The 27,221-nt window shown below is 36.4% G+C and overlaps 1 protein-coding gene across 3 annotated transcripts in view; it reads left to right on the top strand.

Moving 5' to 3' along the window:
- Positions 1 to 27,221, top strand: part of SIPA1L2 (signal induced proliferation associated 1 like 2) — a 127,640-nt gene that overhangs the window by 675 nt on the left and 99,744 nt on the right. For all 3 annotated transcript variants that reach the window (XM_082302499.1, XM_082302500.1, XM_082302498.1), the window contains exon 2: positions 26,802 to 26,874. The gene's annotated coding sequence lies outside the window, so the exon portion shown is untranslated. The remainder of the gene's footprint in view (positions 1 to 26,801; positions 26,875 to 27,221) is intronic.

The following is a 27,221-nucleotide window of genomic DNA, read 5'->3' as shown; positions in this document are numbered from 1 at the left end:
AGTAAGTTTGCCCCAATCGGACATCTCTGGGGTAGAGCCGCTGTTCAGAGAGGGGACGGTGCGGCGGGGACCGCCAAGCGCTTGGGGTAGCAGAGGGAAAGGCTCTTCATCCCGTGAAGTTTCTTTAAATTATTTAAGTGCCTTTTTTTTGTTGTTTGTTTGGTTTTGGTTTTGGTTTGTGTGGTTTTTGGTTTTGGTTTTTTTTTTTTTTTTTTTTTCGTTACTGGATGCAAGGCGCAAGCTGCATCCTTTTGCACTCTTTGTTACCTTGTAATACTCCGATAGCTGTTCAGGGATCCGTTCTCCAAACTTGGCGTTCGATTCGTTAAATTGTAGCCAGCTGGGCTCAACTTTGCTTTAGGTTTTATGCTGGTGGCTCCGCAGCCCTTCTGTGCTGGGCGGCAGCGCTCGGCTGCGCTGGTGAGAGCCCCTGCGAACGGGGAAGTAGCGCTACGCAGGCTTGACAAAGGCAACTCCGAAGCTGACAAATTTCAGATATGGCTGTTAAGGTTCACGAAGTAGGTCAGTAAACTACCTTAGTACTTGGTGCTGCATTATTTTAATACATCGGTAGTTTGAATACTTGCTTTCAGCCTGGCTTTTCTGGAGGAAACGGGTTTTATTTTTTTATGATGCAAAAGACATGCAAAGTTAAACAGAATTGCACATGTAAATTTTCCCGAGCTCTTTTGTGCGCAGTTTTCACTTCTGAAAGTTAACACTAGATGGCTTTCTTATATCAGCTATCCTGCAGGGAAGGAAAGCGTGTAATCTGTCTCTGCAGCCTGCTATTTCTGTATTTATCTATTTTTTTTTTTTTTCTTCACGTGAATAGTAAACTATCTTCTGGTCAGTTCTGCACCAATTAGACAGGAGCATATTTGAAGCTTGCTTACTAGATGCCATAATTCGTTGTTTTGGTCAGCTCATGTTGCTCCTTTAGACTTTATTTTACATGTGTGTTACTAATATCTAAAAGTTTGTTTAGTTGGAAGGTAACTCTGCAAAATATTTACGTTGCTTTAAAGGAAGGCAGCTGGATAAGGCAGGATGTTTGAAAATGGGGAAAAGCCAATAATTCAGTCTCAGTTTTTACTTAGTTTGATGGACTTATTTTAATAAGGACCACAGTGCATTAATATTTTTTGTTCAGCTATTTTTTTCCCTCAGATTCTGTGCCTAGCTACCTTAGACTGAAACGTTTTGGAGCTGGATTCAGAAACATAGTGCTTCACACTGCTGGATATAGGAATGCCTAAGCTTGATGCCTTATTACTCTGTTTATTGTATTTTTTCAAAACTGTGCCTTTTTTCAGTGGGAATGCATTATTTGCCCTCCATTCACTTCTTTGGTGGTAGCTCTGAAATACTTCAATCTTAAATTTGATCTTTAAAATATCTTTTATTATTAATGTGAACATGTTAAAATCATCAAGAGCTCTAATGCACTATAGATATTTAAACATTACTTAGGGTCTACAACAGTTGATTTATAATTTATGTAGCATTCATATTAAGCTAGATTTAGAGAGGTCTCTGAATGTATTGTCTTGGTTTTGCATGCCCAGTGGGTTAACTTAGCAGGTCATGCAGCACTTAGATGTAACAAGAAGGAATACTTGTAAGGATGCCAGACTGTTTCACCAATCCTATTGGATCAATTAAAGATCATTTCATTCATATATGCCAAGGATATAATGTGAAGCATAGAACTAAACAAAACCTCCATTCTTTGTAGCTGGTATTTGCTTACTGTGCATATCAGAGTATTTTTAAAGGTTTATATTTCATTTTCCTGAAAGATGATAATATGGTCTTCTTTTTGTAGGCATTTACTGACATGCCATTACTCAAGTGCATTGTGAAATACTCTTGCAAATGAAGAGAGTCAAATGAGGAACTAAGCAAAGCAGTGGTCAAACAGGCAAAACCATCCCTTTTTTTGCTGTTTTTGACTTTTATGACTGAACCAAGGCAGTTCATTTTTTCACTTCCAGCTTCATACTGGGCATAGGTAGGCATTGCACTTAAGCTCTTTATCTGCAGATCACTAGTTCAAACTGCAGGAGAAAGGAAGTATTTTCTCCTTGCCTTGGCTGGAATTAGGATTATATTTAGACAGTTGGATGTTAGAATATTTCTGGTAGGTTCCTGCCTTTTACTGCTGAGAGATCCAGTTTGGTAATACAGAGGGAGAAATGCTATGCTATTATGAAAATACAAGTTACAGATTGTAGAAAGAGGGTGGGGCACTGGGTTATCTAGTTTCTCACGTTAGTCATCCAAGATTACCAACAGTAGCTGTTTTGACAGCTTGAAATGAAATCAGGGTTTGACAAGTGCTCTTTTCTCTTTCTATGCAATTTTTGCTTTGCAATTTAAAATGCTTTGCAATTTTAAAATGTTTGGGTAAGCTGGGTTGTGGATCAGTGAAGTGGAGATGCCTGTTTATTCTATGTATGTTGCAATACTGTCCTCAGAGTAGAATTTTTTTTTTTTTTGCATTAGGCAACATAATTTATATCTGATTCTTTAAAATGTTACCTCTTGCAAAGTCAAGACCAACTTCAGTTTATCTCTTTATTTTCAAGAGAATCTTCATCCTTTTATAAACTGGACAGTTCATGAAATTTAAGGTAGGGGTGCCCCTGACAGTCTTTTTCAACCCTGATTTTTCTACCTGAATTTTGAGAAAAGAGTGTGAAGACTGTCTACCAAATCCAAGAATCCCATAAGAAGAATTTATGAGGAATTTGTATTTAGTAGATTGAAAAGTATGTTTCACGGTTGTTTGTGTGCTTGTTTGTTAAACACTAGTTGTTCACATAAACTGCATTAAGAATAACATTAATTCTTGATGACATTCAGTGATGATGCCATATGACTTGTAAGATTTTTAAGAACTGTCAGGATTTCACATGAATAGCTGTCTTTTTTGGTTTTTTTTAGTTTGTTGTGAAAGGGCAAACTTAATGTTAAACATCTGATTTATTCTGACAGAAGCAAATGAGAGAGAACCTGGCTTCCTTTGTAGTAAAGCACTGACCCCAGATTTAAAGCCACTTTGAGGCATAATTGAATGAGCAGAAGATTGAAAAGGATTATTATAATTGGTGATACTCTTCTAGCTTTTAGTTAGACAGGACAGCAGTAGGCAGAAATGTCATTGTGATTCGTTTGCACCATAGTTCTTAAAGGAAGATATGTAGGCTCTTATTTGGATCATGAAACTGTAATTACATCAGCAGTTAGCTACTCAAGATTTATAAGTGGATTCTTCTGGTTTTCTGGAATTTCTTAAATAATGAGCAGTGCATACATAATTAAAGGGTTTGTTTTTAAAAATGTCTTGAATCCTTATGGAGGTAATGTTCTGCACATGTAATAAATGTAAGCAGCTGCTGCTGTCCCATCTTTTTGGATATGCAAGCAAACAGCTTTATTGGATTTGATGCTTGTAAGACATTTTAAGAATAGTAGATGTTTGAAATGAAGTAGGCATTTATTTTAGTGCTGTTAACTGGGGAATCTGTGTTCCTTTGGAGAACGACCTGTAACTACTTTTTTTTTCTTTCTTTCTTTTTTTTTTTTTTTTACAGCTGTGACATGTAATGTAGAAAGATACCATAGCTATTTTTTGGAAGTGAGGGAATCTAGAAGGAAGCTAGAGGAGTGGTAGTAAATTGGCTTGTAGTAGCTGGGAGGCTGGAAGGTGGCAGTAGCTGAAGTTGTCTGGCTGCCCCTCCCCCTCAGCAGCTTCAATAGAATTCTGAGCACAGGACTTGGAGTTTTGCCATTGACTTTGAATCTTTTCTTATATAATGTCTTCATTTTTTGTTCTGGATCCTGCAAAGTCGCAAACCCAGCTCTGCAGACATTTGTGTAATGCTCCTGTCTTATTTGTTGTTTCTTCTTTCCTCCCCCTCTCCCTTTGCTGCCTGAATTCTCACTGGCACAGTGGCTGTGGATTGTGATAATGCCTGCCTGCGTTGATGTGTATCGTGTGTCCTCTAACATAAATCCCACCAAATCATTTTTGTGTAAATTACACGTGAAAAGTCATATTGTGAAATACCTATGATTTAAAGACTACCTAAAAGATTAAAGATACAAAGGTCTCATAAAACTCATCAACTTCCCCTTCCATTTCCCTTTAGGATCACCAACTTTTTTAAACCTTATAAAAACTGATGAAATTGTAGAACTGTTTTATGTTTTACAGAAACAACAGATTATAATACTTAAAATGTTTTTATAAGGAAAGGTACTCTGAGAACACTAGACATTCTGTGGCAGGTTAATTTAAATGCAATAAAATGTGTTTTAATAACTTATAAAATTTTTCTAGTGGTTTGGCATTTTTTTGTGTTTTGTTTTGAGTTGCCTTTTTTTTTTTTTTTTTTACACTTGTTTGTTCCATGTATATGAGATGGAAAGGAGATTCTGGGCCACCTTATATTTAATTTTGGATTTTTACAGTCACTTCAGTCAGATCTGATAAATTGTGAAAGGATGTGTCAATGAAATCACAATTAAGGTGAGTAAGGGCAGAGTAAAACATTCTAAAGTATATGTTATAAATGCACATACTGTTAAAATATATTTTTGTAGTTCTTTCCTTTTCATGTGGGAGAATTAAAAAAATACTGCAATTAATGCAGAGTTAGAAAAATTGTCACTGCAGAAAAGCAGCCCTATTTCCTATATTTTGCAAAGAAGGTATTTGTGAAAGGAAATTTCAGTCAGTTGGGGTTTTTCCAAGTTTGTTTTGATTTTTTTTTTTCGACCTGAGAGTTGTAAGTTATTTAATCACTCTTCTCTGGATGTTTTCATTTGTTCATTAGGCTTTCTTCTCAAAACTAATTATTTCCTACTTTTAGATACCTGAAGTGCATTCAAGGAAAAAAACACTACTGTGCTTCTAGTGTTTTTCTGACTTCTCAGCACTGAAAATTAATACCTGATACGTTTTAGTATGAAATCCCATTGTAATACTAGTGTGACACAAAGTGGAAAAAAGAAGAGAAGAGTGTGGCTGTGTCTGTGCATATGTTCTAATATGCTTGTCATCTACAGTGTGTAAGCAAGTGTATGTATTTTGCTGTGCTGGTCTTGCTTATTGCAGTGGCAGCTGTTCTTGAAGAATTAGGAGCAGTTTACAGTGATCAGGTTGTCCTTAGTGTTCTGCTGTAGTAAAGTAAGCCTTGGTTTTACTTTGTAAGGTTGTCACGACAACAGCTTATTATTCTTGCTTCTCGTGGTGTTTCCCTGTAGCAATGGAGGGAGCTGTTTCAAAGGCAGTGGCTGCCTTGCCTCACTGGGCTGCAGGATTGCCAGCTGTGATTTGGGTTAGCAGGATGCTCTGGGTTTGTCATGTAAAAATTCTAATTGATGATGAATGCAAACTCAGTGTGAGAATAATTTTTCTTCATTGGACTAATGTAAAACTACCCATTGTATTTACAAACCCATGGCCTATTTTCTCTGCAGTAGTGTCATTAAACTACTGTTTTCTTCCATCTGAGGCTCAGAGAAAACTGTTGGAAGTTTGGCAGTGTGGAACCAGTGATAAGAGTTGAGACAAGGTAGGAATTAATTTAAAGCTATGTTATGTCAGTGTGCTACAGTCTGACACTGGAGCTAACAAGTGAAACTAACTGGGGATTTCTGTTAGGTTGAGTTTGTGATGTCTTTGACAAAAACGTCAGATGAAGTTGGTGTTCAATGATAAGCCACACAGTAACTGTTGAGGTGTTGGCATTTTGAAGAGCTACTGTTCTGTTCTTGTTATGTAGTAAATTGGAAAAAGAATGCATGTTGTTAAATACAGCAAATTAAATGACTACAAGGTCATTCTCTGAGTGTGGTCATTATATGCAAGAGGTGCAAATATTTTCAACTGCAATAACTTTTAGATTGCTGGGATGTTCAACAGGGAAGATTACATGAAGAAAGCTTTTAAATAGGGCTTTTTTATTATTATTTCATAAAATATGCTAACACACAGGACTTATTTTGGCACTTCCATAGCTTCCTTTATATTATTGTTATAGAGAGATTCCTTAGATTGATCCAACTTCTTTGATCGGGGTTGAGCTATAGTAGTCAATTAAGAAATGTCCAGGTACTTAAAATCCTTTTATCAAAACAGTAACCTTGTATTTCAAATTCCCTTTTCAGACTACTGAAACAACAGTCCATTCACAGAGTACTTTGGCAGAGATACATAGGCATCTGCATTCAGTCCTGGAAGCTGCCTGGCAGAATTAGAAACTATTAGGATAAACCTGTCAGTGTTCAAAACATTTTCTCCCTTGTCTGGCTACCATTTTTTTGAGAACAGGCAGGTACTTCAGAGGTGGATGTCTTCCCTCCTCTCAAATCCTCTGCTGTTTCCATCCCTTCTCCCCCAGATTTTCTTAGTATCTTTGTACGTCTTTGAATCACACAATCTTGGTTGCATAAGGAACCATTTCAAAAGATTATTTTTAAGGTTGGTGAAAGGAGATGGAGTAAATACAGTGATTGGTGTGATCTGTAGCAGTGTGTGAACAGGTTTGTTCACTTCCACTTCTCTTTAAATGTATAATTTGACCAGTTTGTTACAAGAAGGAATCAGGATAGATGAGATTATCTAAATTGGTCAAGGGCTGTACAGGTGGTTGCTCAGAGTGCCACACCAAAAAACCTCAAATATAAATTGAGCTCCAATATTTTCTATATAGGATGAAGTTTCTACTGCTAGAGCAGAGGGGTTTACTGACTTTATGCCAGGCTGCTTTACCTGGACCCCTGGAAATCATTGCTTCTGGTGCAGATTTCTGAGTGAAGGGCAAGCAGTACTTCATTAGTCTGTGAGATTGTCAGATTTGATAATTTTGCTTATGTCTGTTTCCATCACATTTGGGATGCTTTGTGCTTTTTCTCTGTGGTTGTTTAACCTTTGAAATGAAGTTTCTATGAGCATTATTACCCTTGAAACTTTATCTATCAGATTCTGCTGAGTCAAATAGGCTCAAAAAATCATGAGGTGAAGGGAGGTGTTGCGCTGTATGACTGCATAAGCCTTGTTTCCTTAGGGAATAAAAATTGGTGGCCATTCTTTCCGTCATACTGCTCTGCAGTAAACAGACAGTACATTTGAAAAGTGTTCTGTTTTTACTTTGTATTTTACTGCGATATTTCTTAAAGTATTGTTACATATATAAGATTACATTAAAACTATCAACGTACAGAGTGTGGCTTTGTGCCTGATGATGGGTATACAAACTGTGTCTTTGTATACACAGATTGCTAATTGAGTATCAACCCTTGCTTTGTGTGGCTGAGTGTTAAAATAGAATATTTACATATATGCATAGTAATAATTCTTTCTCCTGGGGAAAATAGATGCTTAATGGTAATGTTTTTCTCTTTCTTATGTAGGCTGTACCCAACAGTATCAATATTCCTATCCCATCATTTTACAGTGTTTAGTACGCCTGTAGGTCAGAGGTGTTTAAAGTTGCAAGTTAGAGATTTTTTTTTTTTATGTCAGCTGTCTCAATTGCATCTCTCAGTACAATTGTTTGTATTCTTTATGGCAGCTAGAGGAATCGCTGCAGGGAAAAGTAATAATAAGAAATATGTAAAATCTGTTAGATATTTCTCCTTGTGACTTAACAAGAAGTTATAAGAATGAACAAAACAACTCCGAGGTATAAACCATTCTCAGCAAGTGTTGTCTTCTGTGGGTGTGAACATTTGTTTGACTAGAAATCCCCTAAGTAGAAGTCAGTGTATCTGTGGCAGCTGTAGGTATAATACTGATCAATCAAATTGATAAAAAGTTTCAACTTCCTTTAAGAAATTACTTGTATTGCTTTGTTTTAGTGTGAAGTCTTTCCCATTTCATGATTCATGTATAAAGTGGATAGTGACTTTAGGTTTCCTTGGTTGGGTGATGAAATTAGTTTTTATTTTCATGGACTATATTTACAGATTCTGAAACTTAAACCCATTCTGTTTCATACATAAACATGTTTTTCTTTAATTGTATGTTTTCTTCCTTATTAGGAAGGAATCTACTGGAGTTGTTTAGTTTTGAGTTTAGTTTTGCTGCCTTGAGTGGTAATTAAAATAGCCTTGTGTGAAGTTTCTGAGCATCTTTTATATACTTATTCATAGTTGTGGGACCTTTCTGTGTACTACTGAAACTGTAAATGCCATCAGATTAGATATAATATTGCTTATGGCAGTTGGACTGTCATTTATCTTGAGTTTATCCAGGCTTTTACCATGATTGTCATAGCACTTAATGGTTTGTATTCCACCTGGAGACCAGTAACAAGCAAAGTACTGTACTGGGACCTGTTTTGTTTAGTACCTTGATCAGTGACCTGGAGGAGGAGATGAAGTCTATCCCATCACATCTGCATGTGACATCACATTGTGGGAGTAGCTGACACATTCGAGGACAGCGCTCTGCGGCTTAGAGAGGCTGGTGGAGCAGACCCTGACAAACCCTGTGACATTCCACAAGGATAAATGCATGTTCTTACCCCTTGCCACAGGACTGGGTGGGGAGTGACTTCCCAGGAAGCAGCTCTGCTGGGAAGGACCTGCACGTTCTACACACGAGTCAACATGTCGGGCTTCTCTGGCAGTGACAAATGCCAGCGGCATACTAGGCTGGATAGGCAGAAGCAGAGCCAGTGGATTGCCAATACTCAGTATTCCTTAGACCACCACCACACTGGATATGCCCCATCTAGTTTTGGTTCCCCAAACGCATGAGAAACATTGACTGAATTGAATCTAATTCAGTGGAAAGCCAGCAAAATGAGGGGCTTGGAGGACATGAGGAGAGGCTGAGAGAAATGGCTTTGCACAGCTTGGACATCAGAAAGCACAGGGGATGCTTAATAGCTGCTTCACAAGGTGATACCTAAGAGGTCATCAAGAAGATGTAGCCAGGCCCTTTACAGGGGTACATGACAGGAGGAACAGAGACAGTGGCCACAGTCTAAAACAGGTGAGGTTCTGATTCGGCGCCTGCAAATAAAAATCACCCTAAGGACACTGAGGAATTGGGATAGGTAGCATAGGTTGTCAAAACTACATCCTTTTCATTTTTTTTAAAGACTAGACTGGACAAAGCCCTAAGCAAGTTAGTCTGCATACAGTGCTGTTGTGGTTTCCAATGTGAGTTAATCTATGAAATATCACAACTTTTTTATGGTACCAGTTGCTCTAATAATTGAGAATTTTGGTTGATGTTCCAGCATACTGTGATTCCACTTTGTTATAGTACACAATTTGTACAGAATATTTCTCTATTACAATATTGTGAAGATCTTTTTACAAGACCCATTATGGTCTTGCATTATTGGCTCATATTATATGTTCTTTGTTTAAACCAGTAGTCAAGAATTCCTAAATAAATTATTAGCAGTGAAGTATTTTATAACTATAGAACTTAACGATAAAATAAGTGCTTAAAGATGGTAGCATGTCCTCTCAGGTTTGGCTTCAGATATGCTTTGCTCAGCTTGTCAGTGAATTTTAAAACATGATTAGCAATACTGGAATTTGGATGTGTGAATTTCTATTGAGCAATTCCATTGAATCCCTTCCAAAAGATTGTTTTAGTGTTAAAGAGCAAGACGTGAATTTGAAATTGGCTCTCAGCAAGTCAGACTTAGATTTCTATTTGGTTCTTTTGCATTAGCTGCTAATTTTAGTACTGTGAAACTAGTGATAACCTACGCTAGAGGTACCCGTGTGTCTGGAAAAAAAAAAGCTGTGATTTGTCTGAGCATTTGAAAATACAAATTAAAATGCTTCAGTTCTGAGAACATCTTCTGTTTGTACTTTTTTAATGTTCAGCCTTAACCTCTTAGTTTCATTAGCTATAAACAAGAGCCAGCAGAACCTCAGAAGCTTGAGATGATTCCTGTTCTTGCTCATCCAGCTTCACAGTGGTTATAATTTTAAGTATTTCTGTGTTTACCAAAGCATGAACCAGACCTTCAGATCCCTGTTTTGGTTTTTAGAATCCATTTTATGAAGTGTTTAAAATTTCAGGCGTTTGTATAACATTCAGCTTCAGTATGAAAGAGGTTGCAAATACATGCTGAGATAATCAAAACAAACAGGAAAGGGAATGGAAAGAATTTCCTTTAGGGTAAAATTCCTTTAAGTTGAAATAACCCTGAGAGATAGTGCTTGTCAGTTGGCAGGGAAAGTTAGGACTTGCCTTGTGAAGACTTTTTTTCCGGAAGTGGAAGAACATGGAAAAGCTCAGTTAGATGCTCTTTTAAAGCCATACTTTCAGCAAAATGAATTAAAACATTAAGTCTATTAAACTGATGAATCTCCAAAATTGTTGCATTATGACTGATGATAGCTACAGATCAGCAGCCCAGGCCTGAAATCTCCTTTGCTCTGAACTGAACTACTTGTTTCTTTTATAATCCAGTCACTGTAGAAAATAACTACAATTGTCTTAACTTGTTCTCTTTTTGGTATGGTCCTGTGTCAGGTGCTTCCTTATTCCCAGGTTGTACCAAAAGCAATTTTTTTAAATACTGTTGATGACCTGATCTGTGAATCTTTCTACTATGTTGAGGCGCAGCTCTTGAAGCAGCTTCTCCTTGATGCTTGTGGGAGTGCAGCTGAAGCAGTAGTTCTTGCTGAGTTCCTAAATAGGTTGAATAGGGCTTATGTAGCAAGCAGTGACAGTAATTTAAAATACAATCTGCCTAGAATTTTCATAGCTATGATATGTGAGCTGCCTTCCTCTAAATTGTGTTCTTTCATGGAGTCCAACTAATCTTTTGATTTTATCAAGGTCAGCACAGTTGCTAATGGAATATATAGGGGAAAGCAGATCTTCATGGAACCTAATGTCAAACCAAGTTCTTTAGCTGGCCGGCTCTCAAATGAAACAGTGTAGATTTCCTGCTTTTTGTAAGTAAATGTGTCTTATAAAACCTTCAGAACTAAATAATTCATTAGTGAGTTTAAATGCCAATGAACAGACTTTTTAATTTTCAGAGCTGGACTAAGCTTTTGAAATTAATCTCCTGATCTTTCCACTTAATATTTTGTTTGCATGATGGAGAAGTTTCAGAGAATGTAAAATATATTCCTTTGTAATGAGACTAACCCAAATAAAATGTTGACCTTAACATAAACTGTGTTTCTAATTCTGAATGCTATACAGTGATTGAGAAATGGAAGCTAAAAAGAACACTGCTGAAGGTGATGTGCTTTACAAAAATTTAAGGTGAATATATGAGAAAAAAGCAAATAGCAAGATTAATCAATTTATGGAGTAAACACTTATTTCTCAGTATTCAGGAAGTAAATATTTTTCTAACTTGTTATGACTTGGACAGAATTATAAAAATAATGTCTTCATTTTGTCAAGCTCACTCGAGTTGAGTGATTGAGATATGGTTACTCAATGGGAAGGGTACTTAAACAAAATAAACAAAACCCCCTAAAACCCCCACATTGTTAAGGAAAGTGATTGAGAGCTGTTGTTCTGCAGGTTTAAAAGCATTATATCTGCTGTACTTACTGTACTCTTTAGGGTTTTTTTCGAGTTTTTTTTAAGGGTCAGGTAGAGGTGGAAAAAATACATATTCCTTAGGCTGTCCCTTCATCTATCCTCCCTTTTCTCCTCATGAAGGCAGTATAGCTGTTATATAAATTCCTAATGGAAAGATCACAGATCACTATCTTGTAATGGTGACTTTTTTCAGTGTTTCATTTTTATGGCTTTTGCTTGCTATAGTAGTTTGACTCATAGATTTGATCACATACCAGTGTTTTGGTTACATGCACCAAAATAAAAACACAGCTTGCTATATTTGCTTTGTATTTTTCTGTTTCTTTACGGTTTTGTTTTTTTTTTTTTTTCATTTAAAGTAGCTTTCAACAAAATTGCAGCTAATTGCCAGTAGCCCAGTTGATTTATAGCAGCAATATAAAAATGCTCATAGTCGAGCTGACCACAATAAAACCTTGCAGTTATGAGATATTATGAAACCTAAAATCTGAGCTTCTAATAAAACGTTTATGGCCTTCAACCTTTTTGGCAATAAATTAAAAAAAGAAATCTGTTTAGAATGCATTTTTTCCTTAAACTGTAATGACATAATTTCTACTCTAATACTTTTCTCCTCCCACATACAGTCTTTCATTCTGCAGTAAAAGTTTTCATGCCCTTCACTTGTACTCTATTCTGTCTCCCACACCCCTCTATTGACTTGCCATTACCCACTTGTGGAAAAAAAAATGACTTTTCTTTGTTTAAGAAGTGTAGGCCTGTGGTACAGCTGGGTAACTCATTGAAACCCTGGGTGGTTTACTGTGCCCGAAGGGACCAGTGTGTGCTTAGTCTCTCTGGGGGCTAGAAGCAGAGTGCACCTCCTGGTGAAAGACAGCTGGCTGTCAGCTCCTGGGCACCTTCTGGCTGGGAAGTGTGTGCTCAGATTTGCTTCCTACCCATAAGGTTTCGCATTTATTGCTGCCTAGAGGATGTGCTCTCAGCCCCTGTGTAGTCCAACACCATGGGTTGCCCCTTGACCACTGGCAAATTGGTGAAATTCCTTTTCCAGCTAGGGATTTTAAAAGAATGGAGTGTGGAGTAGGGGAGTACATGGAGTACGGTTTTTAGACATAGAGAATATTCTTTCCATTCAAACAACTTGGACTTCAAATGATTTTCTGTCTCAGCAGTTAGAGGAAACAAAAGCGTTGCAGGAAGTTCCAAAGACCAGAAAGTCGGCATACGGTTCACAAAGATGGTGGTGGAGGAGGGGGCTGGAGAGGGATTGTTTGTTTAATGGACTTTAAATGCCTAAATATTTTTCAGCATACAAATCTTGCCCTTTTTCTTTTTTTTCCCCCCATTTAATACCTATGGGACTAGCACCTTCTATCATACAGATGAAGTATTAAAATGAGCAAACTGTGTGATGTTCAGGTATGGTGGCAATAAAAGCCTCTTGAGCTTCTATGTCATCAGTATTTTGAATAGTTTGACAGAAAGATTTTGCCTCATGTAGAATCAGGGTTTTTGTTCTTGTTTCAACATCTTGCCTGAAACATACTGTTAGCATGTGTACTCTGGAAGTTGTTCATGAATTTAATGATAGCTCTGCTATCCTTGACAGAAGTAGCTTCGCTTTTCTTTTTTCTTCTCTTCTACCATAGCCTCTGTTATGTTTTAATATTATTTTTGTAATCAAAGATGAACAATTTGTAGAACTTCCACACTACTAGTACATGGAGAAACTAAGTTAATGAGTATGACGTTATCTTACTAGAAGAGTTGATAACATTCATGTTTAAGAGGCAAGAAGGTGTAAGGCAATGTCTTCTGGGAACTTAATACAGAAACAACAGTTTCTTTCCACAAACTGACAGGCTGTAGAATAGGTGGATGTTTTTGCTTTCAAGTTGCTCTTGAGGGAGAGTGAGAAGACCAAGTGAATGAAAACACATGGGAAACATGAAAATATTCATTATGAATACCTCCATGAATACAAAATGCTCTAAATTTTTGTTACATTAAAAGAATTGTTCATCTGAAAGAAAATAAATCACTTCAAGCTTCATTGTTATACGTTAACCACTAGATTAGATGAATTTAGATGGTGGGTTTGGGTTTTTTTCCTTGTATCAAAAGAATCCCATTCAGTTCTTTCCTGACTGCTCTTTGATAATTACAGATGGGAGTGCAGCTCTGTAGTTTGTGATCATTGATCTTTTGAGTAGAATATTTGAGAATTTGGGCTGTATATTAAACAAACCTCAAGCTTGCTTTGTATGTCTTTTCCCTGTATTTTTTTCCAAGACTAATTTTCCATTATTATGTTGTGAGCAGTTTATAACAAAATGACGGCCTATTTGTGTAGCAGTGCACAAGTGAGTAACTTCTCTGAATGCCTTAACCTCATGGCCTTCACAGAACAAAAGTTGTGTCCAAAACTTAATGCTGTCTTTTGTGATTGCGGGATATATGAGAAAAAAATGAAAAACTTGCAAAGTGGTTCTCTCTTTGTACAGAACTGTCACTGCTCTGTTTGGCTGCTATGGATTCTTTTCAGCTGTCACTTTCAGTAGAAAAGAGACAAAGCCTGTGCCTGTACTTACTCCCACTGTCTTAGTCTGATTTTTATCTAAAGGGTCTGATGCCTGCAAGATTATTGACCATTTGTCCCATCAGAGTGCCAAGGTCTGGAATCTTGACCTTTCTGTGTTTTCTAAGTTCATGGTCAGTTTTTAAAGTATGTTTGTTTCAATAATTAACACTAGATACCATTTTTGTCTTGTGGCAGGGGATAAAAAAATTGTCACGCAAAAATATTCTGCTCTCTTCATAGTCCAAAGTATATTAGATGGTCTCTTATGTGTTTTTTTTTTTGTTGTTGTTTCTTTTTGTCTATACTTCTTAAAAGTAGGTTAACTTGAAAATACTTTGGTTTTCTGCAAAAAGCAATTGTGTACCTGTTTTTTTCTTTAAAGCATGAGCTGCTTAAAAATCCTGTCGATGATAATCATGACTGAAACCAGAAATACTATCCCTTTGTGGTAAGGGGGAAAATGTGCTGGGTGATACTGAGGATATTTGTGATAGAGGCAAAGTGTGTATACTGCAATTGAACAGTTGTCTCAAGCAGGAAAAGAAGTAAAACAAAGCAACAGTAATGATCTTGGGCTGGGGAGCAGGGAAATCTTTGCCACATGTGAGAGGGGTGAGTGACTCAGATGTGTATGTTTGCATGCCTGTGCACACATCTGAAATGTAGAAAGAGAAATAAGACATAACTGTGAGTGACTCTTTCATTGTCTGTTCCAAGTGGGCAAAAGAAGCAAAGCTCTCAGGTCTGAAGAACAGCTCTGGTTAAACTTTTGTTGTTGATCTTGGATTTATAAGTCATCAGAAGGAAACAGTTTATCCTTGGTCTGTGATGTTTATGATTTAGAATTTTTTCTTTTGACTGCTAGATGTCTACTCCTGGTAGAAATGTTATACTGTTTGGCTGCATGATTCTATTACTCTTTCATTCTATTTCAGTCTTTAGCATGAAATAAATCATACAACCTTAAATGGGTATAAACAGTTATATAAATATATAATTTTTATTGAGATAAAACTGTGTGGTGGCAAACACAGTTTCAAAATATGTTGTAAATCAGTATTTTTCTCCAGGCTTCTTCCGAGGAGAAGGTTTATAATAGAAGGTTTTGTCTTGGTTTAGTTTTGATTCAGTGGCTGAGATAAAGGACGTGTTGCTAGAACTTTGACAGCCTTGAAAGTTTGTTTCAATTTAGATTAAATTCCTCCAATTTACCGAATTTTTTAACAAGACCAAAAGTCTGTGCTCAGAGCAACATGGCAGACCAAGGTGCAGGTGCAGAATGCATGAGGGAGACTTAATTTTGAGGCAGAAGCTGTGGCATGGCCTGGGGGCAAAGCTGTGCTCAACCTTTACTAGGTAGCAGAATGTATGCAGGTGCAGAGCCTTGCTGTCTTCCTCAAATAAGATACCTGTACATCTGTGCATAAAAGACAGCAATAAACTTGGTGTCTTTTTTGTCCCAGACAAACTACACAGCCTTCATTCTTTTAATTTGCATTCTCTCCTATGCATGGACTAGGAGAGTGAACCTCAAATGAGAGCTACTATAACTAATGTTTGGGGGAAAAAAAATTAAAACTTGTGGCTTAAAAAACACACGTTGAGAGAATGAGTTGCTCTCTTTGTATAAATGTGGTAATTAATTCTTTTTTTACAGAAAACTTATTTGAATATATTGATATTATCTTAATGTAGGCTCCTGATTTTATGTTTTCATTTATTTTGACTTTCTTAAATATGTCCAAAATCTGCTTTCTATTGTTTTATTTAGAAGTAGATTAGGTCATATCTGAATCGTGCTGAAATCTGTTAAATCTTAACAGGTGGATTGTAAGCTAAGAGTATAAATGCCTTCTTCAACACTGTTTTTATTGCTTTGATGTGTGCTGATATCTAAACTGTGTAATTGTGTGTAGAAATATGGGGAGGGGATTTGTTTCCTGGCCAACTTTATTTTTTTTTTCACTGATGTCATGGGTGGCTATGACTCCAGTTTCTCAAATACTGAATATCTGTAACTACTTCACAGTTAAGGGCATTTATGTAAGTTCAGAAGAAGATAGCCTTTTAAAATACGCAAATGCAGGGTCTATCCTACTGAAGGAGAAAAATCTACTGTATATGGCACAGGGAGAAGTGAAAATGTTATCCCTGCTAATTATTCAATAATTTAGATGTGTTGTATTTTTTTCTTTTCTCCAGGCAGTAAAATCTAAAAAAAAAAAATCCCTGAAAAACACTGCTTTCACATATTTCTGGTACAGCAAACAAACCTGGTTCTTAGCAATTTTTTGTTTTACAGGAGGCATGCTATTATCTGCCTTTCCTCATCTCTCTTTTCATGCAATAGTGCCTTTGGGAGGCTTCAAGTTTGATTGGCAGGCTGGCATATTTAGGCATGTCTGAAATACAAACTGTGTTTTTTGTTCAGAACCATACAAACTGTGCCATATTTGAAGTAAGTTACTGAAGCTTCATCTGCAGGAACAATGACCTTGAGAAATTAAACTGGAATTTTGCACAATCAAAATTCTCTGGTGGTTTTCTATTTTTTTTTTTTTTTTGTAATAGAAAAGAAAAAGTGTCTGTCAAACATAAATGGAAAAGGAATCAAAATGAGGTAATCCTGACCAGAGACTAAGCTTTAGTTTTGTTAGCTTTAGTTTTTGCCATTCAGTAAAGAACAAAGGTCTGGGAAACAGCAGTAGAAGTGGTAATTGTAATTGCCCAAATTTAAAATGCTTTTTATTTAGTAACAGTTCAGGAATTTTGGATGCTTGAAGGGTGGTGAACAAATTTTTTTTCTCTTTTTGGTCAGGCAAACGAAGTATACTCTAGGCTATAGTGTAAGTATATTGGTCTCTAGTTGCAGTGGGAATCCAAAATATAGCAAAAATGTTTCCTTAGTCAAAGTTAATCAAAGAAGAATTCATTTATAATTTTTTAAAGCATGTAAAGATCTATGGTCCCATTCCAACTTCCCAAAAATGTTTGTTCAAATCAAAGCTGTTATACAAAATTTACACTTTAATGGGCTTCAAATTTTTTTAATATAAGGCAGCTACCATATCCAGAAACATCTGGTATTACTGTGGCAAACTTTCTTTGACTTTTGTGAAATCAGAATAAACATGTACCCAAAAATCTGTCACCAAATCCTCTTCATCTATGGGTATGGATTAATTTTATTTGGGATGCTGAAAGTTTGGTCTGCTTCCAAATTAGTCTCTCTTGACATAAGAGGGATCATGTTCTTGTTACAGTATGCTATAGTGTACATGCCAGCTCAGGTATGTAGCTCAAGTCTTGGTATTGCTTGAAAGGATCTCCATTAGTTCTTTCTCTTCTGTTGTTTATTCGCCTTGTATATTCCTCTTTGGTTTGCATTCTGTGTGTTTAATCTGGCCTATTTCACTCTACTGTTACGCCCGGTAATGAGTGTTGACTATAAAAAGCAATGGTAGTAAATTATGAGACTCATATTCTTGGAATGAATTTGATCACCAATTATGCTATTTTTGCCTTTGATGTTCTAAAGGAGATGGGAGACATTCAAATGCAGTTCTGGGCATTGTCAATCGTTTCAGTGTTGTTTCAGAGTTAAGGTTGAAAGAGGACTACAGAATTTTGATTAGGATTTTCAATCAAATGTGTAAGTTCAGTGTGTATGGAAAGCACTATGAGGCTATAATTGAATGAAAAATTAATTTCTAAGTTCTGAAAACTAGTTTGTTTACATTACTGGATATTTCAATAGGAGAGCCGGATGAAATGTTAAAGATCTTGATTTATGTTAAATATCTAATTTTTGTTCCCTGATTTCAAGAGGAATGTTGAGAAATTGAGGAGCACCAAGAAGGGTAGAAAGCCCTTGTTTGGAGCAAACAAGCTGCCAGGAGAAGCTGACAGAACTAGGCTTGCTCACTCTGACAAAGTAGCAGCTACTGAGTGACCTATGTCACTTGAGGTGCTTGAGGGTCGTTCCAAAAAACGGTGGAGGTGAATTTTTTCCACTGTCGCGAGATCGGCCACAAACTCTGATATGGTGTGTTTGGGTTAGATGTGAGGAGGAACGCTACCAGGAGGCCTGTACAGGCCTGGAACAGACTGCCTGGAGAAGCAGCTGAATTTTACATCTTTGGAGGTCTTGAAGACTCAGCAAGACCAAGCCATGCCTCATCATTTCCAGTGCTGATAAGAGTCCTGCTCTGAGCAGAAGATTGAACTGCATGACTTCCAGAAGTGTCTCTCAGCCACTCCAAAACTTAAAATGATTAGGCTTTTGCTCATCCTTTAGCCCTCTCCTTTTATTACCTCATTCTAAAATGATTGTGGCTCATATGTATGTTTGAAAAAGCAAGCAATGCTGTCAAAAGGCATATCCCACAAACATTAAGGCATTTACAAATAGTACTCAGAAAACCCTACTCTTGCTTTTGAGAGAAGATATTGATAAAAAAAATTCCTTTTCACTGACTGTGTTTGAAAATCATCTTGCTTTTCATGCTTGATGAAAGCAGACCTGATACAGAAATGCTTTGGGTTTTCTTCCATAGTACTTAATATCTTGCTTTCTACTCAAAAATGACAAAAAGTATTTTTTCTACCCCAGATAAATGTCAAAGATAAATAATATATTGAGCAGACCTATGGGAACAATATAAAAAAGTATTCATCTTATTTCCATGAATAGCATTCACAATACTGTGATTTAGTTATGGGGTTTTTTGCACTCGTTTCATGACTTGTGAGTAATTTTTGTATCTTTCCTATTTTTAAGCTGTTGCCTTAAGTCAGTTGCCATGTTCTACTTACCTTTAATTGAAATAGTCAGGTACTACCTCATCATTCAGTTGAATTTTTTTAAATTTGCTTTCCTGTGGATGCAGTCAATAATTTCTGCCTAATTTAGTAACTTCAGTTCCAGGCTGATAATTCTCCTTTACTGTTAATAGTTTCAGCATTCTTATTTTCATGAGGTTTCTTATTTTTTGTGTTCAGGTGGTATCAAAAGCAGTGCAGATGTCTTACTTTTCTGCTCTGAAAATGGAGGGAAGTTAAGAGCCCCTGTCTCTTTCATTGTGGGGTGTAGTACTCAGCTTCTCAGTGGTTATACCAGACTACTCACATTTAAGCTCTTTATCTCTTCTGTGATGAAGTCTGGCATAATAAAAAGTTAAAAATAAAACAAACAAAAAAAACCAAGAAAAAAGGAAAGACTATGAGGACTAAATGTTGAGGTACTCCTGAAAATAGCTATGCTATTTAATCTCTCTCATCTATTGTATTTTCTATAATTTGTGGTCCAAACCTGTTATTTGGTAGTGCCAGAGATGATATTGTTTCGTGCTCTCTTTGTGATCTTGCTTATTACATGCTTTTGCTGTGTTGTCAAAATGAGGTATTGCAAAGGGAGAAAGCAATGCCTGGAGCTGAACATTGTTTCATAGGAGAAAAATAAAGGTGGGAATGAAGATGGTGTTCACATTATGTATGTGGATAGCAGTGTGTGGAGTGTCATGTTGAAAATATAAATGATAAAGATTGAGCTCTTTGTGTAATACCTTTTATTAAAGATACTTATATTTCATATTAATTGCAGATTTACTGCAGGTAAAAAGACATCTATTTTAATGATAGGCATCATGGGGTGTTCTGTTAATTTCTGACAAAATCATTTTGGTATAAAGCACAGATCCTTTCCCAGTTGAAAAGCGAATTCAAAAGGTAGAGCTATCTCAAGCTTACCTTTTCTGTTTTCATAATAAAGAATATTCTTTACTTGGGGTTATATTCTGAATGTGGCAGAACTTTCAGGTCAGAGCAGGGTTAGTTGATTTTTTTTTTTCATATTCAGGATGATGCTATAGTGGCATTTGAATGTATGTAAGAAAATTCTGATGGCATAAGGATAGGTCTATTTATGCTGCTACTTATATTAGAGAGTGTGTCAGTAGTGTATATGTACTGTTCACCTTATGTGTTTCTTAGCAAGTGCTTTTTGTTATCTTTCTCAGAGAAAGGACCATCCAAAGTTGCAGGTTCTATAAACAATTCTTCTTAGCAGTCAGACTGAGACTTAAGCAAACAAAAGATGAATGGATATTGCTTTTCAAATTAGTGCTGCTGTGCAATTAATTGTGCTTAATTAGCAAATCTTTCTTTAAGCATCCACACTGCAATGATGTAATTTGTTTTCCCAGGTAACTGATCACAAAGTATGGAAAGCTGCTTTTAACAAACTCCAAGTAATTGCACATTTCACTGGAAGTGTTTTGATTGAACAGTGGTGATTTATCTGATGACCTTCAATCTGTCTTGGGTCCATCCAGTCCTTCCAGCTGGCTTGCTGTTGCTTTAAGATATGAAATGGGTGTTTGGGCAGCGCACTCCCTGATAAATTAATGTTGTTCCCTGTGCTACTCAGCTAGAACAGTTTGGAAGTGCATCCACTGGGAAGGCATCCCTCCTTTGCTGCCTGTGCTGAGACTGGTATGTAGAACTAGGAACAGTGTTTACTGTGATGGTGAAGGATCTGCAATCTGACCTGTAGCTGGTGAGGTTCAGCCAGCCTGGATCAAATAAGGTATCCTTTCCACAGAGAGGCAAATATAACCTTGTGATAATATTTTTAGATTTTATATAATTTTATACTGTGACAGCATTCGTGATAGGTGTGCTGTGATATTATGTGATAAAGTCCTCAATTTCCTTTTGAACTGAGTGATATGTGTGGCCTACAAGAGGATTAGTGCCTTCATGTGCTTGACTTCTTTTAGAAGTTGAATTTTCTACATGCCACTGGGCAATAGAGAATTACAGATCTTAGAGAGATGAATGTAATTCTTACTATGATGGATGTTGGTATTTCTGAAACTCAAAAACAAGTGTACAAACTGAGATGCCATATATCCAGAATGAACACAAGTTATTTTTCATTGTCCTTGTGGCTTTTGTTTAGAATAGGGAGTTTGAGAAAGATCTGTTACTGGGGAATTCCGTTTTGGGTTTTAAATAGACATTGTAGCATTGTGGCCAACATTGGTATTAAAATCAACGATCTTGTCAAATAAGAGAGGAGTTTGGTATTGTTGTTGTTTGTGTTATTTTGGAGTTTTGTTTTTGGGGGGTTTTTGGTATTTTTTTTTGTTTGGTTGGTTTTGGTTTTTGTGGTTTGTTTTGTTGGTGTTTTTTTTTTTTTTTTTTTTTGTCAAAAGTACCTGGAACACTGATCTCTACACCTTTATCTGGGCTGCAAAAAATTAAGAAAGAACTTATGGATTTAGAAGGAAAACCCTGTTTACAAGTCAATGTGTGAAATAATTGTGTTGTCCAAAGCCAGGGATTTCACAAGTTTTATAGCAATGGTTATTGTATATCTTTGTTTTGTTTCACAGTAAAGCGTGCTGCTACTTCCTTAACCTTATTGTTTTCTATTTCTCAGTCTGTATTTCAAAAAGAAGCAGCATGTTTTCTCTCTGAAATGAAGAATTAAAAGAGATTTCTTGTATGAAACACCTGCACAGTAGGAAGTGAAACAGAACTTTTTAGCTCTCACTATTTTATGGCAAGATTTCTGTTCCCTTTCCTTCCTGTAAACAAAAGGAGTCACTTAGAGAGTGGGAAATAAGCTATTTACAGGACATTTTCTGTATGAAAGGAAGGAAAAGGCCTTTACAGAGATCAGTCTATTGTGTTGGGAATATGGAAAGTTATACGGAGTTAAATTGAGTTTAGTTCTTGGAGAGGAAATACATGGCAAAATACATGTAATCACTTCAGTCTTGACCCTGTAAAGTGCTAGATGCCCCCATTAGTTGCTGAAATCAAAGCAGAAGCTAGGACATGGAGTGCTGTGGTTTGATCCCAAATCTTATGTGTAACCTGTCATCATTGTAAGAACTAGATCAGAGAGAGACTACACTTTAAAATAAAACTAAGAGCTTGTGCAGTATGGCTTTTATTTATAAACAAGCACTTTCGATACTTGTACTTTTAGATAGATGTTCAAGTCACTTTTGCACATCTGTTTTCCATCTGTCTCTTTGAAATACAGTTGTCTTTGCTAGACAAGTGTCATAGTTGGATTTTTCATGGAGGTAATGGTTTCCAATGTACTTGTAGAGTGTGTGTATTTTCAAAGTTCTGCTTCACATATGAAATACATTAACTACTATTCTGGTGTGAACCAGGTGATCTTATTCTTGCCTGTGTTATAAAATTAATTTCTGTGAATAGCTACTTGATTTTCATTTACCTTCTGTAGCACCAGCAAGAGGCTTTATCACCAGTAAGAATTGTGGATTAGGTATTTAACTCTAAATTCTGCCTGAGCATTATGGAATAATGTAGCTTTCTTGAAACCTTGGGTGTATAAAATGATAGGACTGACAATAGCTTTGCCAATAAAATTGAGCAGGTAGAGAAAAATCTTATCATTAATTGTATCACTTTTATCTGCAGTTCTTGTACTTAAGTCATACTTGAAAACGGAAATTTATTGTAGCAGTTTTTGTCATTTCTTTTGCTCAATATATTAAGTTCAAGATTCCTAATACTTGAATATCATGAATAGGCAATTGTAAGTATGGGCAAGAGGAAAGTAAAGAATTTAACTTAATAGATACTGAACTCCATTTTTGTTTCAAAAGGGGTACTTAAATACAAAAAGCTTTAATAGCAGTGTTAGCTGTTAAAGAAATGATGGGTTTTTTTCTTGCATGGTGGGTTCAGTTCCTCACACAGAAATCCTAATGTCTGGTTATTTCAGCCCAGGTTGGCAGATAAGGCTGCAGTATGTGCATGTGTGTTTGTAAAAGGCAGCTGAAAGTGGTGTATCTTCTGGCATGTCTTGGTGAAAGGAGAATGTGCCCTGTCTTTGTCCTGGCAGAAGAAAAGAATGATTCCCTTGCTGCCTGTATTTGGGTTTGTGTTCTTCTAGACCAGAATTGTTTGTCTGCTTGTTTGCTTTCTCTCTGTAGTTTTCTAATTCTTTTTTCAAGACAGGGTATTACCGAAAGGGCTACTGGATGAATGAGATTTGGTCTAGGTGTAGAGGAAAGTGTAAGGTTTCTTCTTGGAAGTTCGGAGTATGACACTTTATCGTGCCATAAATCGAGTCTCTCCTGATGGGAGAGGATTTGCTGAAAGTCCTTGCAAGGCACTTAAAAGATAAAGTGAGACGTCTTCTGTAGTTTCAATGCTTCTAGATAGTTGTTTATTAAGTCTTATCAGAGAAACTGAGCCACTAGCATGACCCAGGTAAAGCATGGAAGGAGGAAAAGTAGGAGTGAGAGCAATTATCAAAATTTACATGGCCTTTTTAAAGACATTTTAACCAATAGTTACTAAAAACGTACATTATTTTTCCTTTCTTACCAATTATTCAGTAACACAACTAGGAACTGTGGAATTTTCTATCCAATCATTCCAAACTACTTTTACTGCAAAATATGGAGTGGTAGGAGAAGGGGAAGAAGGTTTAGAGAACAACAACAATCCTCCATTTTGGTATTTTTTACTCTTATCTATATACTATAAGGAAAAGCCTAAAACCTCTAAAATTTTCACCCTGTGACAATCTTACATAGTAGTTTATAACTTAATTCACACCACTGTATTTTCTAGCTGTTGTCTGACTGTTGGTAATTTTTCCCAAGGTTTAAAGCTATACCAGTGGTGTCCAGGGGGGTAAAAACCCTTAAAAACAGGCAGAGAAATATTCTCGGCACTCTGGGTTCCTACAGAGTGTTGAAGGCACAAATGTCGATAGTATCCCACAATCTAGAGCAAATGACTTGGCAAGGCATTAGCTAGCCTTCGTGGTCCTATGTGGAATTTATTTTTTTCCTTGGATATGCCATCAAAAATACATCTCCTACAATGTAAATCGAGTGTGTCCAGGGTACCTCGGAGTTACCAGGTAGATTGAGTGCGTCAGGCTGATGTTCTGGACATACTGAACTTCTGTGGAGCTTATCTTTGCAGTGACCATCTGTACAGTGTTTTGGAGCGCTAGGAAGCTCCTTGGAGCAAGGCTTTCCTGATGAGGATGCTGCTTCTTTGCCCATTCTTTCTGGAATCAATTTCTTCTGCATAGCCAAAACTTTTCAGTAGAGAAAGAAAACTGGCCAAAGGAAAATGAGAGATCTTGTACTAATATTATTCTATCTTTCTGCTTTTCCCACAACAACAAAATAGGAATAGAAAATATTAAAAGATTGGAACATAAATAATACCATATATTCATGCAGAAAAGTAATTTTTTTGTGGCTGAAAATGAGGTGCAGTATATGGCAGGCCGCAGTTACGAATGTCTGACTTTTTGCTAAACAGGGCTACTAACAAGGATCGACTTTGCTATGCAGGAATTCTTTCTACCTGCATTTCAGGTATCTTTCGATGTGAACTCTTCTTTGCCTTGTCTTTGGCCAAACTGACTTCCTCAGTGACAATTCCTGTAGAAACAAGGTACTAGTTTTCAATTCCAGTGGACATTCAGATAAAGATTAAGAAACCAGCAAATGAAACCCATGTGTTACTTCCTGGAGAATAAAGAAACCCAGAGGTGACTCCATAAGTAGTTAAACATGAGACGTCCAGGACAAACAGATCTGTGATGCACAGCAGTGTTATGATGTCCAATACTACAAATAAGTTTTGAAGCACATGAAAGAAAATAGGCACCATTATTTCTGTTTTGTAATTTGTTACTTTATGTGAGTTTAAAGCATTACTTGAAATTCTGAGGGATTTTTTTTCCATTTGTAGACCTTCATGAATGTAGGGGCAAGATGTTATGAAGAAAACTTTTGAATGCTGGTGAAATAATAAATTATTTTTGAAATATATAACATTATTTTTATTCTAAATTCTTAAATTCTTTTCCTGATTTGGTGTTCTGTATAAGAACTTTGGATTAAAGAAAAAAATTGGTATGTGGACAAGGCCTAGTGTTTTCCCATTTGGCTGCCTCACAAAAGAGCAATATAATCTTCTAAATCCTACTTTACTCTGAGGATCAATTGATTCCACTTTCTGCTCCCATAAGCAGACAATCTAAAAATTGTCTTTGAGACAGATATTTTGAAGCTTGCTCTTCCAGTGATCTGAATATATGATTACTTTTTTTTGTGAGAAGGACAATGTTAATAATGATAATATTCTCATAAACTTATTTATAGAAACTGGAAGCAGTTTCTTTTGGAAAATGAACCAGATTCCATAGCCATTCTAAAAAAAATTGGCTTTCATTTATGCAGTTGCTTTCTTCTCATGTTTTTACTTTTGACTTCTAGTATTTACTATGCTTTAGTTCCAGATTTTACTGGAGTGAGCTTTATGTGTGAAATTTGTCTTCATCAGATGTCATTTTTAGGTTAGGAATGAGAAATTTCTGTTTAATATCCTGGGGGTTTTTAATTGTGTCTTCTGCTGGCAAACAGATTAGTTATCTAATGATACTGGTCCACACTACTACTGATATAATTTAGGGCTTTTTTTTAGCTCTCCCATGAAAACTGCACTGGTGAATGTGTTTGCTCAAGTTTTAGGTTGTAACTACACCAGGAGTTGGGGTTTTTATGCAACTGTGAGCATACTGGTAAAAGTAGACTAAAGTGATTGCCTATTTTTGACTAGACCTAGAAGGAGGATAGTAGTAAACTGTCCTGCATCCCATCTGCTGGTGTCCATAATACCTAGATATGCAGCTGACGTAGGATTTTCAGGCTTTGTGTTCTTTTCCATTGTATGCACTATTCTGTAAAATACCTATTAGAATTATATTTATCCCTATGGTGGTGATTTAGTACAGGAAATAACATCTGTTCCTGCTGCGTGTGTGTGTTCTTTTTCCTTTCTTTCAGTATGAATATAATATTGTGTATTTTCAAGCTAGATTTTACTATCTGAGATCATGGTAAAACGAATGCCTTTTGAAACTTTGTTAGCTCAGATATAAAATAGCCAAATTGCCTTATTGGTACATGACAGTTTTATGATTTATCTCTCCCTAATGTTGATCAGATAGACCTAGCTAAAATATTTTTATTTTACATATGCTTTTATTTACCTTCATTCAGAAGCAAATATAAAATTGTCACATGTAAATTTTGTGGTGTTAGATACTTTCTTCACTGTAAGTCATCCCACAGAATCTCAGAGCATGTATCTAAACTTTTTGGATCAACTCGCTACTCTTTTCTCTCAAAACATTTTATGGAACTTCATGACTTTTTCTCATTCTTGTAATTGAAGATATTATTAAGCTACTTGCTTTTTACAATACAGTTCTAAGAATAGCTGTGGACCCTTTATCATGACCTTTGAAGCAGAGCCGTAATGAAACAGTCTGTTGGTTCAGCACGTACTGTCTCATGACCTTTTGCCCTAGCAACGCTTTTTTTCCAGTTATTGCCAGGAGCTTCCATAGATAACACCTTTAACTTCTCTGTTGCAACATATACATATGGCACTATACTGAATTTTAAAGCTAGTGAGTTGTTCTTGATAATTTATTTGCATGTAGAAATTAGTAGATTTTCATTTTACACAAATGTTTATTTAAGTTTTGGTTTTTTTTTTTTACTTATCCCTTAATACCATAAGGGGACATGTTCACCTAAAACCAAAACCAATGAACCTTTCTTATTTGACTTGCAGGTATCTCCATTTTGTTGATATCAGAAAAAGAGTGGCTCAAGTTGACATCCTTTGTGAACTCTTCTAGCCAAAGGTAAATTTCTAACTGGTGGCAAATATGTTTTTACTATGCTTGTAGTACTGCCCTACCTTTTAAATAAAAAGGCAGCTGTGCTGCTGTCTTCCTTAATGTTTGACATCTCACAGACTGTATTTCCTTGAGATACCTAAAGCACCCTAAGAGAATCATTTAGATGGCTCAGCATACAAGTGAATAACAGAATCATAGAATGGTTTGGGCTGGAAGGGACCTTTAAGATAATCTCATTCCAATCTCCCCATTATGGGCAGGACACCTTCCACTAGCTCCCTTCAACCTGGTCTTTCACAACTTCGCAGCCTGTTCCAGTGTTTTACCATCCTCACAGTAAAGAATTTCTT

Source organism: Coloeus monedula, assembly GCF_965178545.1.
Source record: "Coloeus monedula genome assembly, chromosome: 2".
Taxonomy (NCBI): domain Eukaryota; kingdom Metazoa; phylum Chordata; class Aves; order Passeriformes; family Corvidae; genus Coloeus; species Coloeus monedula.
This window is presented reverse-complemented; position numbering and strand designations above follow the sequence as displayed.